Here is a 16,094-nt window from a genome sequence, read left to right as displayed (position 1 = left end):
CAAAGGTTCTTATAAGCAGAGGAAGGAAGAAGAGAGAGAAAGGTCCTTATAAGCAGAGGAAGGGAGAAGGATGACAGCACAAAAAACATTCAGTCCAACACGGCTGGGTTTGAAGATGGAAGGGGACCGTTAACACGGATGAGCAGCCACTAGGAGCTGGAAATGGTCAAGAAATGGATTTTCCATTAGAACTTCCAGAAAGGAATGTGGTCATGTTGATAACGATTTTGGAAAGTGAGACACGTCTTGGACTTCTGAGTTCCAGGAACTGTAATAAGTGTGTGTTGTTTTGAGCCAATGTGTTTGTGGTAATTTATTATAGCAGTGATAGAAGCTAATCCATGCTCTGCCTCACCTAATGACGGCATTAGGGCTGAATCACACTTAATATGTATGCTCTTCTACATGAACAAAGAACTCACCTAATGACGGCATTAGGGCTGAATCACACTTAATATGTATGCTCTTCTACATGAACAAAGAACTCACCTAATGACGGCATTAGGGCTGAATCACACTTAATATGTATGCTCTTCTACATGAACAAAGAACTCACCTAATGACGGCATTAGGGCTGAATCACACTTAATATGTATGCTCTTCTACATGAACAAAGAACTCACCTAATGACGGCATTAGGGCTGAATCACACTTAATATGTATGCTCTTCTACATGAACAAAGATCACCTAATGACGGCATTAGGGCTGAATCACACTTAATATGTATGCTCTTCTACATGAACAAAGAACTCACCTAATGACGGCATTAGGGCTGAATCACACTTAATATGTATGCTCTTCTACATGAACAAAGAACTCACCTAATGACGGCATTAGGGCTGAATCACACTTAATATGTATGCTCTTCTACATGAACAAAGAACTCACCTAATGACGGCATTAGGGCTGAATCACACTTAATATGTATGCTCTTCTACATGAACAAAGAACTCACCTAATGACGGCATTAGGGCTGAATCACACTTAATATGTATGCTCTTCTACATGAACAAAGAACTCACCTAATGACGGCATTAGGGCTGAATCATACATTTAATATGTATGCTCTTCTACATGAACAAAGAACTCACCTAATGACGGCATTAGGGCTGAATCACACTTAATATGTATGCTCTTCTACATGAACAAAGAACTCACCTAATGACGGCATTAGGGCTGAATCACACTTAATATGTATGCTCTTCTACATGAACAAAGAACTCACCTAATGACGGCATTAGGGCTGAATCACACTTAATATGTATGCTCTTCTACATGAACAAAGAACTCACCTAATGACGGCATTAGGGCTGAATCACCTAATATGTATGCTCTTCTACATGAACAAAGAACTCACCTAATGACGGCATTAGGGCTGAATCACACTTAATATGTATGCTCTTCTACATGAACAAAGAACTCACCTAATGACGGCATTAGGGCTGAATCACACTAATATGTATGCTCTTCTACATGAACAAAGAACTCACCTAATGACGGCATTAGGGCTGAATCACACTTAATATGTATGCTCTTCTACATGAACAAAGAACTCACCTAATGACGGCATTAGGGCTGAATCACACTTAATATGTATGCTCTTCTACATGAACAAAGAACTCACCTAATGACGGCATTAGGGCTGAATCACACTTAATATGTATGCTCTTCTACATGAACAAAGAACTCACCTAATGATGGCATTAGGGCTGAATCACATTTAATATGTATGCTCTTCTACATGAACAAAGAACTCACCTAATGACGGCATTAGGGCTGAATCACACTTAATATGTATGCTCTTCTACATGAACAAAGAACTCACCTAATGACGGCATTAGGGCTGAATCACACTTAATATGTATGCTCTTCTACATGAACAAAGAACTCACCTAATGACGGCATTAGGGCTGAATCACACTAATATGTATGCTCTTCTACATGAACAAAGAACTCACCTAATGACGGCATTAGGCTGAATCACACTAATATGTATGCTCTTCTACATGAACAAAGAACTCACCTAATGACGGCATTAGGGCTGAATCACACTTATGTATGCTCTTCTACATGAACAAAGAACTCACCTAATGACGGCATTAGGGCTGAATCACACTTAATATGTATGCTCTTCTACATGAACAAAGAACTCACCTAATGACGGCATTAGGGCTGAATCACACTTAATATGTATGCTCTTCTACATGAACAAAGAACTCACCTAATGACGGCATTAGGGCTGAATCATACATTTAATATGTATGCTCTTCTACATGAACAAAGAACTCACCTAATGATGGCATTAGGGCTGAATCATACATTTAATATGTATGCTCTTCTACATGAACAAAGAACTCACCTAATGATGGCATTAGGGCTGAATCACATTTAATATGTATGCTCTTCTACATGAACAAAGAACTGAAGGAACTTAGAAAGTACAAGCACGGTTCTTAAGGATAGGAATTTTAGTGTTTGTCCTTCGCCTGGTAAATTATGTACTTTGCCTGTTATGTGGGTTTTGCCTGTTATGGGCATTTTCATTTCCAGCGCTTGGAAGAGAATATGGTACACATTATGTTCTTAAATCTGCTAAAGGGGGAAAAAAAAACACTACAGTTTTGCGAAGCACATGTATGGCCACCCCGCGGCTTCTCCATTAAAAGACTATTGAAAGGCAATTTAATTCAGTTTAGCCTAAGTTGAGCATCTTAATAGTTGTAATAAAGAAAGTCATAAGGATATTCATTGTCTCTGCATAATCTCAATGGCTTTCTCTAGAATTTTAGAGAGAAAATTTAAGTTTAGCAATTTGCTCTCAAGTTTTCTTCTGGGGAAAGGTTCACTGTACCCTAAAACATGTATCCATAGTTTTGCAAAATGTATTTTGATAAGGGAATTATTAACATGTTAGGGAATACGACAAAAGGGAATTGTTTGCTAAACAGGGGGTCTTGATATGAGGAGATTATCATGGATTATCCAAGTGGGTCCAATCTAATCACAAAGGTCCTTTTAAGCAGAGGAAGGGAGAAGAAACATATACTCAATATTGCTGAATATGTAAATTTGCTTTTTTTTTTTCCAGTTGAGGTGCAAAGTTAAATTGGGAAAGTTTTTATAATGTTAACATTACTTTTTAAGAAAAGCAGCCTAAAAAATTAAAAAAAAAGAAAAGTAGCCTACTACAATACTGGAGGTGATGAGAGATAACAGAATCCTACTTTAGTGAATAATACAATAGCCATTTTATAACAAGACTATTTCTGTACCCAGAATGTCTGTAATATTGTTGATATGGGGATTGCATATTTGAAAGAGAAATTAAATATAAACAGATATATTTTTATCCCAATTAGTTTTGAAGCAAGTTCATGGAAATGGAGACCTTAAAGCATACTTTATTTGTACACGATATTCACAAGTGTAAAAAGACCGTCAGATCATCTAATTGGGACTTTGTAGTTTGCTATCAGGCATTGAAGAGATTGTCTTAGGCATACAGCCTCTTCCTCAATGCCATGAGGACTGATCTTAATGGGCAATTTGTCTTGAGCTATTCAGGAAACCAAATTCAGGATTCTTTCCCTGCCTGCCACTTCATTTAAAAGCAAAGGGACTGTCCTGATGCTCCATCAGTCAAGAATCTGCTTTCCAATGCAGGATTCGATCCCTGCTCAGGGAACTGAGATCCTACATGTCATGGGGCAGCTAAGCGCATGTGCCCCAACTACAGAGCCTGCACCCTGCAACTAGAAAGCCCACTCGCCACGATGAAGACCCAGCGCAGCTTAAAAGAAAGAAAAAGAAAAGCCTTAGAAGGGTCTCCCAGGCTGTCATAGTCGCCCCTCCACCACCTCTCCGGTCTTGTACCCCCTTCCTCCCATGTGCTTACTCCACTCCAGTCTCTTTGTCTGCTCCTACATGCATCAACGTGAACCCTTCTCGGACTTATGCTCTAGTTCCTCCCTCTACTTAGAACTCTTTGCTTCCAGAGAAACCTTTGGTGAATTACTTCACTATCTTCAAGTCTTTCCTAAAATTACCCCTTCTTATCAAGACTTTACTACTAACTTATTTAATATTGCATGATTTCCTTCATCCCTGGGCCCTGTGGTACTCCTGATCTCATGAACTCAAGTTAATTGTCTTTTAAAATAGCATTTACCACCTGCTAACATAATACACATTTGACATATTTATCATACATTTATTTTTTACTATGTGTCTTCCTACACTGCAATAAAGGCAGGGATCTCTTCTAGTTTATGCCCTGAGAAATCTCTAATGGCCTAGACAGTGCCTGGCATAGCAGATGCTCTGTATGGATTTGTTGAAGATCACAACTTGTGAGATGCAGCTAAAACACCCAACAAACCAGTTGCAGCCTACATGCTTATTTTAGGGGAAAAAGACAGGAAATAAACAAGCTGAGTATGTAACTATGATTTCCAGCTCAGATTCTGACCCATTTTTTCCTGGTTATCTCCTCTTGGTTATTCTCCATACATCTAAAATCATCATACCCAAAGGAGAAATCATCTTCAAACTCTTCTTGTAGTCCTCATATTGTGAATAGAACCAATATTCACAGTGATTTATGCTGAACGCTTACAGAAGCATTTTTAACTCCACTCTCTCCCTGACCCAGCCATCCAAACAATGACCAGTATTTGCAAATTTGCATTCCTAAACAACTCTCACATCCACCTGTACTTTTATACAGCTATGTCCAAGAATCCAGACCCACTCACAGCATTTCTCACCTGTTTTACTCACTGCCTTTGTAACCGTTCTTGACTCCAACTCAAAACTCCACCCTAATCCATTCTCTGCATGTGCTAAATTGTGTCCCCTCAGATTCATATATTAAATTGTTAATCTCCAGTGACTCAGGAAGTGACTTTATTTGGAGACAGGGTCTTTACATAAGTAAATTAAAATGAGGTCATTAGGGTTAGCCCCAATCTGATATGGCCAGTGTCTTTATAAAAAGTGAACTGGACTCAGAAATAGCATAGAATGAAGATGACATGAAGAGACGCATGGAGAAGGTGGCCATCTACAAGGCAAAGAGAGGGGCACTGGAACAGGTCCTTCCCTCACAGCCCCAAGAAAGAACCAACTTAGTCAACACCTTGGTTTTCACTTCCAGCCTCCAGAATTGAGAGAAAATACATTTCTGTTGTTTAAACTCTTCAGTCCATGGCATTTTCTTACAGCAAACCCAGCAAACTAATACGGTAGCCAATAAGTATTTTTAAAATGTATTTTGAATATCTTTAAATTTTTTTAATATCCACTCACTGTTGTTACAGAAACACAAAGCCTTCATCCTCAGGATGTTTTCAGCATCCTGTATCTCATTTCTACATCTCTCACCCTTCCTCTTGAGTTTCTCCCTGACCTCTGCACCAGCATCTGTTAACAGCAAGCCCACAGGGATAGAGGGTGAAAAATGCTTCTACAGATATGTACCATTTTCCCACTGAGCCACTTTCCACTCTATTAAACGAAATGTCAAACTAAATGAATACCTGACCATTGCACCTCAATACTCTTGCCTGGAAAATCCCATGGACGGAGGAGCCTGATAGGCTGCAGTCCATGGGGTCGCTAAGAGTCGGACACGACTGGGCGACTTCACTTTCACTCTTCACTTTCATGCATTGGAGAAGGAAATGGCAACCCACTCCAGTGTTCTTGCCTGGAGAATCCCAGGGACGGGGGAGCCTGGTGGGCTTCCGTCTATGGGGTTGCACAGAGTCGGACTTGACTGAAGTGACTTAGCAGCAGCAGCAGCAGCAGCAGCACCTCAATAATAATCTGAAGGATAAAAAAAATAACACTCAGGAGGATTTTCTCTCCTTTTACGATGTGATCACAAGATTCCTTAAAGTAACAGGTTCTCAAGGGGTTGTTTACAGGTCATGGGGTAGTTTACCGGAGAAAAACCTAGAAACTGAAGTGTGCTATGACAGTGCCGATTAAGTGTCAATTGGAAATTAAAGTTAAATAAACATATAAGAAGTATTAAACAATCAGATGCATATGCTTTAAAATATTTTAAGCCAAACCTAAAGCTAAAATTTGGAAAATTCAGCAGTGGCCACAGGACTGGAAAAGGTCAATTTTCATTCCAATCCCAAAGAAAGGCAATGCCAAAGAATGCTCAAACTACCGCACAGTTGCACTCATCTCACACGCTAATAAAGTAATGCTCAAAGTTCTCCAAGCCAGGCTTCAGCAATACGTGAACCGTGAACTTCCAGATATTCAAGCTGGTTTTAACAAAGGCAGAGGAACCAGAGATCAAATTGCCAACATCCACTGGATCATTGAAAAAGCAAGAGAGTTCCAGAAAAACATCTATTTCTACTTTGTTGACTTTGACTGTGTGGATCACAATACACTGTGGAAAATTCTGAAAGACATAGGAATACCAGAGCACCTGATGTGCCTCCTGTGAAATCTGTATGTAGGTCAGGAAGCAACACTTAGAACTGGACATGGGACAACAGACTGGTTCCAAATAGGAAAAGGAGTACGTCAAGGCTGTATATTGTCACCCTGCTTATTTAAGTTATATGCAGAGTACATCATGAGAAACACTGGGCTGGAAGAAGCACAACCTGGAATCAAGATTGGTGGGAGAAATAGCAATAACCTCAGATATGCAGATGACACCACCTTTATGACAGAAAGTGAAGAGGAACTAAAAAGCCTCTTGATGTATACCTGTGGTGGATTCATTTTGATATTTGGCAAAACTAACACAATTTGTAAAGTTTAAAAATAAAATAAAATTTTAAATAAAAGGGGAAAAAAAAAGAAAATGAAAGAGGAGAATGAAAAGTTGGGTTAAAGCTCAACATTCAGAAAATGAAGATCATGGCATCTGGTCCCATCACTTCATGGGAAATAGATGGGGAAATAGTGGAAACAGTGTCAGACTTTATTTTTGGGGGCTCCAAAATCACTGAAGATGGTGAATGCAGCCACGAAATTAAAAGATGCTTACTCCTTTGGAGGAAAGTTATGACCAACCTAGATAGCATATTCAAAAGCAGAGACATTACTTTGCCAACAAATGTCCGTCTAGTCAAGGCTATGGTTTTTCCAGTGGTCATGTATGGATGTGAGAGTTGAACTGTGAAGAAAGCTGAGCACCGAAGAATTGATGCTTTTGAACTGTGGTGTTGGAGAAGACTCGTGAGAGTCCCTTGGACTGCAAGGAGATCCAACCAGTCCATTCTAAAAGAGATCAGTCCTGGGTATTCTTTGGAAGGACTGATGCTGAAGCTGAAACTCCAGTACTTTGGCCACCTCATGCGAAGAGTTGACTCATTGGAAAAGACTCTGAAGCTGTGAGGGATTGGGGGCAGGAGGAGAAGGGGAACACAGAGGATGAGATGGCTGGATAGCATCACCGACTCAATGGACGTGAGTCTGAGTGAACTCTGGGAGTTGGTGATGGACAGCAAGGCCTGGCGTGCTGCAATTCATGGGGTCGCAAAGAGTCAGACACGACTGAGGGACTGAACTGAACTGAACTGAAAGTTAAAACACTGACCTATTGTACTGTCCTTTTAAAAATGTTTAAATGACAAACCAGCCAACCACCATACCACCCCCTTGCCCTCATCCCTCTAAACACCCAGTCTACAAATGTCTTGCACATGCCACACCTGCCTATAATAGAACATATTCTCTTTAGTAGGTCACCCCCTACCACCTAGACTACCTAGATAGTCTTCCTTCAGCACACACATTAGCTCCTTCCTGCAGACATCTTGGTTGGACACTCCCGAGTCCTGGTTAGACACCAATCATTCCTTAATCAAATACTCCCAGAAGATCTACTTAAGTGTCAGCCCTGTGATACGGACTGAGGATATAGTGATGAAGATAGAAATGGTGTGGCTTCAGAAAACTTAAAGACTAGTGGCAGAGTCAGGAAAGGGGCTTCCCTGATAGCTCAGTTGGTAAAGAATCGCCTGCAATGCCAGAGACCCCAGCTTGATTCCTGGTCAGGAAGATCCCCTGGAGAAGGTAAAAGCTGCCCACTCCAGTATTCTTGGGCTTCCCTGGTGGCTCAGATGGTAAAGAATCTGCCTGCAATGAGGGAGACCTGGGTTCAATCTCTGGGTTGGGAAGATCCCTGAAGAAGGGCATGGCAACCCACTCTGGTATTCTTCCCTGGAGAATCCCCATAGACAGAGGAGCTTGGTGAGCTACAGTCCATAGGGTTGCAAAGAGTCGGACATGACAGAGCGACTAAGCACAGCGCAGCATAGAGTAAGGAAAATAAAGTGAGTAGACCAAATAAAGCGAATGCTGCTGACCCTTGAAAAACGTGGAGGGGTTAGGGGCTGTTCATTCTGCACAGGACAAAATCTGCATATAACTTATAGTCAGCACTCTACATATGTGGTTCCTCAGTAGTCACGGTTCTGAATCCACGAATTCAACCAATCATGGATCTGACTACTGCAGTATCCACTATTGAAAAAAATCCGGGTATAAGTGGATCCTGTGGTTCAAACTTATGTTGTCCAAAGGACAACTGGCTCGGTGACTGTGGACAGTATGACCTGTTAGCAGTCAATGAGGATGTTACAATATAAGCTGACATGTGAAGGTTTAGTAGCATGGAAAATGCCAGCAATGAGAACTGCTGGAGAGAGAATGTTAATTAGATTATTACAAATTTATATATTATAAATTATTTCATTATTAATCTAAATATATTTATGACTCATTAGAATAATAGTATTTAAAACCATAGGATTGATATGATCACCTATGAAAGGAATACATACACGTGTGTACACGTGCACACACACACACACACACACACACATATATGAATACAGAAAGACAGAGAAGAAAGAGGAGGAAGAGTGGAGGAGGAGGGGATGAGTGAAGAATACCCAAGAGTAAACCTTGAGGGAAACTCACATTTAGAGGTTCAGAAGAGAGGAAAGAATTAGCAAAGGAATTTGAGATAAAGTGTTCTCAGAAGCAGGAGAAAATCCGAGAGGCCACGATGTCATAGACAACAGATATTTCAATAGGGAATGAATGTTCTGGTATGTCATAAACAACTGAGAATTTACGTAAGATGCAGACATAAAATCACCTAGTAAATTTGGTAACATGGTGGGGTCATCAATTGTCTTGACAAGTACCCTTTCTTAGGAATTGATGGAGTGGAAACTGGATACAAGTCGGCTGAAGAATGAACAAGAGATAAAGAAGTTTGGCTGTGAAGAGGGGCAGAGAAAATTGTTCTTTGCTAAGGGTTTCTTCTAAGTGCCTGCATAGCACAAGACTGCCGGGAGCCGGCATAATGCATATTGAGTGCATATTGCATATTGAGTGCAGCACTTTCCACAGCATCATCTTTCAGGATCTGGAATAGCTCAACTGAAATTCTATCACTGCCGGGAGCCAGCGTGAGGAGCTCCAGCCATGACAAAGGTCATGAGGAAGGAGGCTCGGCATACACAAAGGCGGGATCGAGCCTCAGGAGTCCCCCTGGAAATTCTCGAGTATCTACCCCCAAAACCAGAGTCTGCCTACTTTCTGCTTTGTGCTTTCACCTACACCTCTGACTTTACAGGGGGCTGTCCCCACTACCTCTCTCTGAAAAAAGAGTTAGCTTACAGCTCCAGTTAATAATTCCTGGGTGTGACAGTGTTTAACCTACAAACTCCTTTGGAAATCCTCTAGCCTGCCTGAATAGGTTTTTCCGGCCACATGTGATTGTTCAGAGCCTCCCAACTGTGAGAGGCAGGAGATGTTCTAAACTGTCTAAACACAGATTCCTTTGAGTAGTTAAAAGATTGATTAGAAATTGTATTGGTGAAGGGTTTTTCACTTATTGGGCCAATGTTTGCTGCTAAGTCTCCGTACTCCTTACCTACTGTGTCCTTGGCAGTGTATTGATTGATATAATGGGTGTATAGAAATGTAAGTAGTAGCCTCAATGTTTGTAACCTTGGACCTTTGAGTTAATTCTTTTCTTGATTGAGCCCACCTCACCTTTGCCCTATAGGAATGCAGCTTTGTCCAATGCTTTTTTGGAGGCTGGTGCCTGACTTTGGAATAATCACATTTAGAGAAAGATAAGTTTCTTAAAATGTTAACAGGCCTCCTGGCCAGAAGATGACGTAATTCACCTGAACTTTTGCATATGATAAGTTTGAAAGCCTGGCTTCGATTAGGACCAGGAGCTGCTGTCCTTGCATGACTCCACCCCTTCCCCCATTATCCTCTATGCACAATTTAAGGTATAAAAACTACTTTGAAAAAAAAAGTGTGGGCCTTGTTAACCGAAACTTGGTCTCCCCATGTCACTCTCTCTCTCAAATTCTGGCTGAGTCTCCATCTGGAGCGCGGAACCCGCCATGCTTGCTAATTATGCCTTGGCTTCTAAGATCTGACCGGGGAGGCCTCAGTGTCTCCTCTCCTTCGGGAGAACGGAAGGATGCCTGCAGCCTATGTAAGTGGTGCAAACTTCTTGTCTTGAAGTTTTATTGGTCTCCCACGTAAACCAAGCTACTCAGCCTCTTTTCTCCACTGAATTTCCTCACTGAGCTATCCTCATCCTATTACTCTTTATATCTTTGATAAATATTTAAATAAATAGGTCGCCTATGCCGTCTCTCCTTCGAATACCCTGGATCAGCCGGGGCTGGTCCCCGGCACAAGACCATATCTCCACCCTGATTCACAACATGCTGTGTAGTAAATGCTTGTATTCATTCCTTCACTCACTCACTCATTCCTTCCTTCCTTCTTTCATTCATTTAACCAGTATATTTTGGATCAGACACTGTCTTCACATTGTGTAGAATTAAACTATAAAAATAGATCTGCATCTATCTGTTTCACAGCTGCATCTCAAGCCCTGAGCACAATACTTCCTCATGTAATGAGCGCTCAGTGAGTTTCCTCCTGCTTGGCAGTTGGAATTTTGAACAGAAGAGCCTGCACTGTGTTCAGCATGGTGCTTTCAGCCAAGCTCAGGAGCTCTGGTCTCCTGAAGCTAAGAAGACTGAAGAAGGCCTTGTTCCTTGTCTTCCTGAGGCTAGATTATACAACATTCCCCTGGATCGTCTGAGACAATCTCATAAATTTCCATTTTGCTTAAACTGATCTAAACCAGATCATCTACTTTAAAACTATATGGGGACTTCCCCGATGGTCCAGTGGTTAAGAATCTGCCGAGCAATGCAGGAGACACCAATTTGATCCCTGGTCTGGGACGATTCCACATGCCCAGAGCAACTAAGCCTATACGCCACTGAGGCCCCGCACCTAGACCCTGTGCTCTGCAGCAGGAGAAGCCACCACAGGGAGACGCCACAACTGGAGAGTGGCTTGTCGCTAGCAGAGAACGCCTGCAGTCAGCAACAAAGGCCAGAGCAGCCAAAAAGAAATGCTGTGCTGTGCTAGGTCACTTCAGTCGTGTCTGACTCTTTGCAACTCTATGGACTGAAGCCCCCCAGGCTCCTCTTTCCATGGGGATTCTCCAGGCAAGAATACTGGAGTTGGTTGTTATGACCTCCTTCAAGGGATTGGCCTTACCCAGGGATCAAACCCACATCTCTTACGTCTCCTGCATTGGCAGTCAGGTTCTTTACCACTAGCACTGCCTGGGTATACAAAAAAAAAGTTAATAAATGCACAATTTCTTCCACTTGTGGAGTAAATTAGGCTTTCTTAGTCTGGGGTTCATAAATAACCTGAGAAGGTGCCGATCAGGAAAGAGGCACTGAATTTGAAGAAACCTGCTTAAGGTCACTGGATTAGGGAGGGGCTGGCCCAGGACACAGCCAAGCAGTCTAGCTCCAGATTCCTCACTCCTGACCATGGGCTGTGCTAGGACGCTGCTCTAATGGATGCAGAACATGCCACTGCATGTGTGCCGGCTCACTCTGCGGAGCTGTTCACAAAAGGTGATCCTGCAGAAACACGAAAGAGCTCAGCTCCTCTTTTAACCCAGCTGGCTTGACTATGCGTCTCATTTATAGTATCTGGAAGCACGTCCTTGAAATGATTCTTCTGAATATTTATTCTATCCAAATGCTTTTGACAAACATGATGTAGCACTTTGTACTAAGTTGTATTCAGGGTCAAGTGTCTGGAGTGGAACTCTTTTCTTATTGTCAGCTAAATACACACCCGTAGACCTTTTCAGATATTTGTGTAGATTTTCTGAAAGTGCGTAAAAAGGCTAAGTAAATGCCTGATGACTACTCCGAGGTTCTCCTTCGAAAAGTGGTGTCAATCCACTTTGGTGAGCAAATGCATGGGCTTAACTACACAGCACATGGCTGCAAAACCACACACATCTGCAGATTAGAACGCTGGTGCTTTTAAGGCTAATACTGCTTTCAAGCATAGTAAATTAAAAAGGGATAAACCCAGGCACAGTATTTGTGATCAGCAAAACATGTTTTTAAGCAGGACACCTTGCTCGCTACTACAGTGTGACTGAATATTTGCCTAAATTTTATTTTTAAAAGGATTCCCTGATGGCTCAGTGGGTAAAGAATCCACATGCCAATGCAGCAGGCACAGGAGATGCAAGTTCGATCCCTGGGTCAGGGAGATGCCCAGGAGAAGGAGATGGCAACCCATTCCAGCACTCTTGCCTGGGAAATGCCATGGACAGAGGAGCCACATTCTAGCAGCAGAGGAGCCAGACAGGAGGAAAGCCATGCAGTGTTGGTTGGTGGGGAAAAGTCATGTTACTCTTTGCCTTTCTTCTCCCTGTGTCCCACAGTGTGACAATTTCTTAAGGCTTCTTCCAAAGCTTTTCTTCTTAGTCTTAGCTGCTATCATTTCACATACTACTGTAGCATCTGTTAATCCAACGCATGTGTTGAAAAAATTCTCAGATGCAACCGTCCATCTTTCCCTTCCTGGGCAACTACTTTTGTGTAGCAATGGCTCTGCATTTACTGAGCCCTGGGTACAACAAAATTTAATTACATTCAAGCCAATTCAAATGTGATTCTACTTGCAAACATCTTCTGGGATGTGAGTGAGAAAAGAAACAATTCAAAAATCATATAAACATGGAGGGCATACTAACAGAAAATGCTTCTTCCAAGTTCTTTCATATTTGTTTGCCACATATAGTTTTTCTTTACTGGAAGTTGGTTTGGCTGACAAAAGTAATAAGCACAGAAAGAAATGTCCATGCAGTTTTGAAATTTGTGTCTTATAGAAGCTTAGGGAAAATATAACTTCTTTTTCACTGAGAAAAATCTATTGCTGTTGTTCAGTTGTGTCTAACTCTTTCTGAGCCCATGGCTGTAGCCCTCCAGGCTCCTCTGCCCATGGGATTTTCCAGGCAAGAATACTAGAGTGTGTTGCCACTTCTTCCTCCAGGGAATCTTCTGAACCAAGAGATCAAACTCACATCTCCTGCATTGGCAGTTGGATTCTTTACCACTGAGCCACTTGGGAAGCCTGAGGAAAATCTATAGAACACATTTAAGTCTTAGAACAGCTCTGATCATAAAGATAAGTATAGGTTGTAGGTCGGGGAAAGATGCTGGTGAAAAATAATCTGTAGGACACATTCCATCTTCCCAGATAAACAGAGAGTAGTCTTGCACCCAGCTCCTGTTTCTTCAGGGATCAGCGTTTGGGTGCATTTCCTTGCAGATGTGAAGCACTTGAGTTGACACTGAGTGTGGCTGTGCCCAGAAGGCTGTGTTCCCCCCCTAGCTTGTATGTATCTGCACTAAGAGCCTGAAAGGGTTATGTGGGTATTCTTTTCCCTCAGTGATTCACAAGGAAGCATGACTATATTCTAAAGCTTAAAGGACACTGAAGGCAAGGATGCAGTCTTAATTTTTAAAATATAACTTCATTTTTTGGAGAAACACAAATGATATTTTCCTTATGAGGTGCCAAGCGCAGTTTCACAAAGAGAAATGTGTGCTGTGTCTTTAAAATGGTTCCTTCAGGTCATATCCTCCTGGGGACCCCTATTCTACTTGGAATTACCCCTAAGATCCCTTGTCCAGTTTTTACATCAGACACTTAACTCCATAAGGGTTTCTACAATTTTCCATTGCCAAGTGAGTTGAGCTTTCACTCATATTTCCACAGATGTGAGATAGTATCAGTGGGAGGAAAAATAAAACTAAGTGGTCTCTAGAAGTGGATATGATTTTTATAAGCATGAGAGGTATAATATATGTTCAATATTCCAATATTTCTTTGAGTTCACCTTTCAGTGTAAGCTCACATATGTATTCAAGAATTAGATGATGTCATTTAGCTAGAGGGGAAAATGACAGGTGTGTCCACTGACATTATAAAGGTGCAAAATGATTAAAAAAATAACTAGACTTCCTTAAATCCTGTCTTTTAGAAGATATATATCAGAATGAATGAGGAAAGGATATATGATATGTTACATCATTGCCTATTATTTTACTCATGAGGTACCTTAGCATTCATTTTTAAGTACACACACGCTCTTTTAGCTAGGGAAAACTGAAGAAGAAAAGTAATAGATACTATGACTACGTTTTGCCATGGAGGGTTTCACTGTGTTTCCATTGTGGCTCAGAGGTAGACCTACAGAACTCTGTCAGCGTTACTGAATTGCAAAGGATGGTTTCTGGACCATGCAGTCAAAGCACTGTGTGATATGTAATTGAAGAAGATAATTTAGAAGACTGCGTTTCCTTTAATTAATTGTAACCTTGTAGGTGGGGGAAGTGTAGATCCAAATACTTTATGAAGAGAGCAAATGCTGTGTCTATAGAATTAATCTAGTAGTGCTCATTAAGTGAATATTACTGATGCCATTGTGGCTCATGGCTGTGTCCTCAGGCTAAGAATAGTCATATCTAAGTTCGAACTTTTTTCTCTTTAAATTTTAACTGCTTTGAAATGCTTGCCATTTCTTGAGTGTGTTCACTTTGTTCCCAAGGTTTTAAGCCAGGTTATCTTTCTCTCCCTCTAAAAGACAATTCCAACAAAATGACCAATGAGTCTCACACGCATTTCTTTATTTTAAATGTCATATCATCTCTCAGTCTATTCCTAATTCTTCTCAATTCCCACCATTGCATGTCTTAAGGAGACTTAAGCAACTTGCAATAATGGAAAGAATATGGGGCTGAAGTTTGACAAATTCATCTTGGAATTCATACACTAACATTTTCTAGCTATGTGACATTGGTCAAAGTCCAAGATTTCTATGAACTCAATTTCTATGGGCCTGGATTGTTGTAAAAATTAAATGAGAGTTTTGACTGTAAAATGGTTGCACATTGCCTAGAATACAACAGGAATTCAACCCAACCCTGCTTTACTTCTGTTGTTTCATAGTAACTTTCAGTTCAGTTCAGTTCAGTGGCTCAGTTGTGTCCAACTCTTTGTGACACCAATTCCTGGAGCTTGCTCAAACTCATGTCCAACTCATGTCCTGGAGCTTGCTCAAACTCATGTCATCACTCATTCATCACTGGATGAATCAGTGATGCCATCCAACTATCTCATCCTCTGTCATCCCCTTCTCTTCCTGCCTTCAATCTTTCCCAGCATCAGGGTCTTTTTTAAGGAGTCAGTTCTTCGCATCAGGTGGCCTAAATATTGGAGCTTCAGCATCAGTCCTTTCAATGAATATTCAGGACTAATTTCCTTTAGGATTGACTGGTTTGATCTCCTTGCAGTCTAAGGGACTCTCAAGAGTCTTCTTATCTATACCTATATTGTGATATTTATCACATTGAACTATGATTATACATTCTGGAACATAACATCCTTGAAGGCAGGGACTATTTAATATTTATCTCTACATATTCATTGCCTCACACAACCTCTGCACTTATTAGACACTCCAAAATTTGTTTTGTTTATTTTAATTGGAGGCTAATTACAATACTGTGGTGGATTTTGCCGTACATTGACATGAATCAGCCATGAGTACACATGTGTTCTCCATCCTGAACCCCCCTCCCACCTCCTTCCCCACCCCATCCCTCTAGATTGTCCTAGAGCGCCAGTTTTGAGTGCCTGGCTTCATGTATCAAACTTGCACTGGTCATCTATT

Source organism: Bos mutus, chromosome 6 (assembly GCF_027580195.1).
Source record: "Bos mutus isolate GX-2022 chromosome 6, NWIPB_WYAK_1.1, whole genome shotgun sequence".
NCBI lineage: Eukaryota > Metazoa > Chordata > Mammalia > Artiodactyla > Bovidae > Bos > Bos mutus.
The sequence above is the reverse complement of the archived record's forward strand: the minus strand, read 5'-3'. Positions refer to the sequence as shown.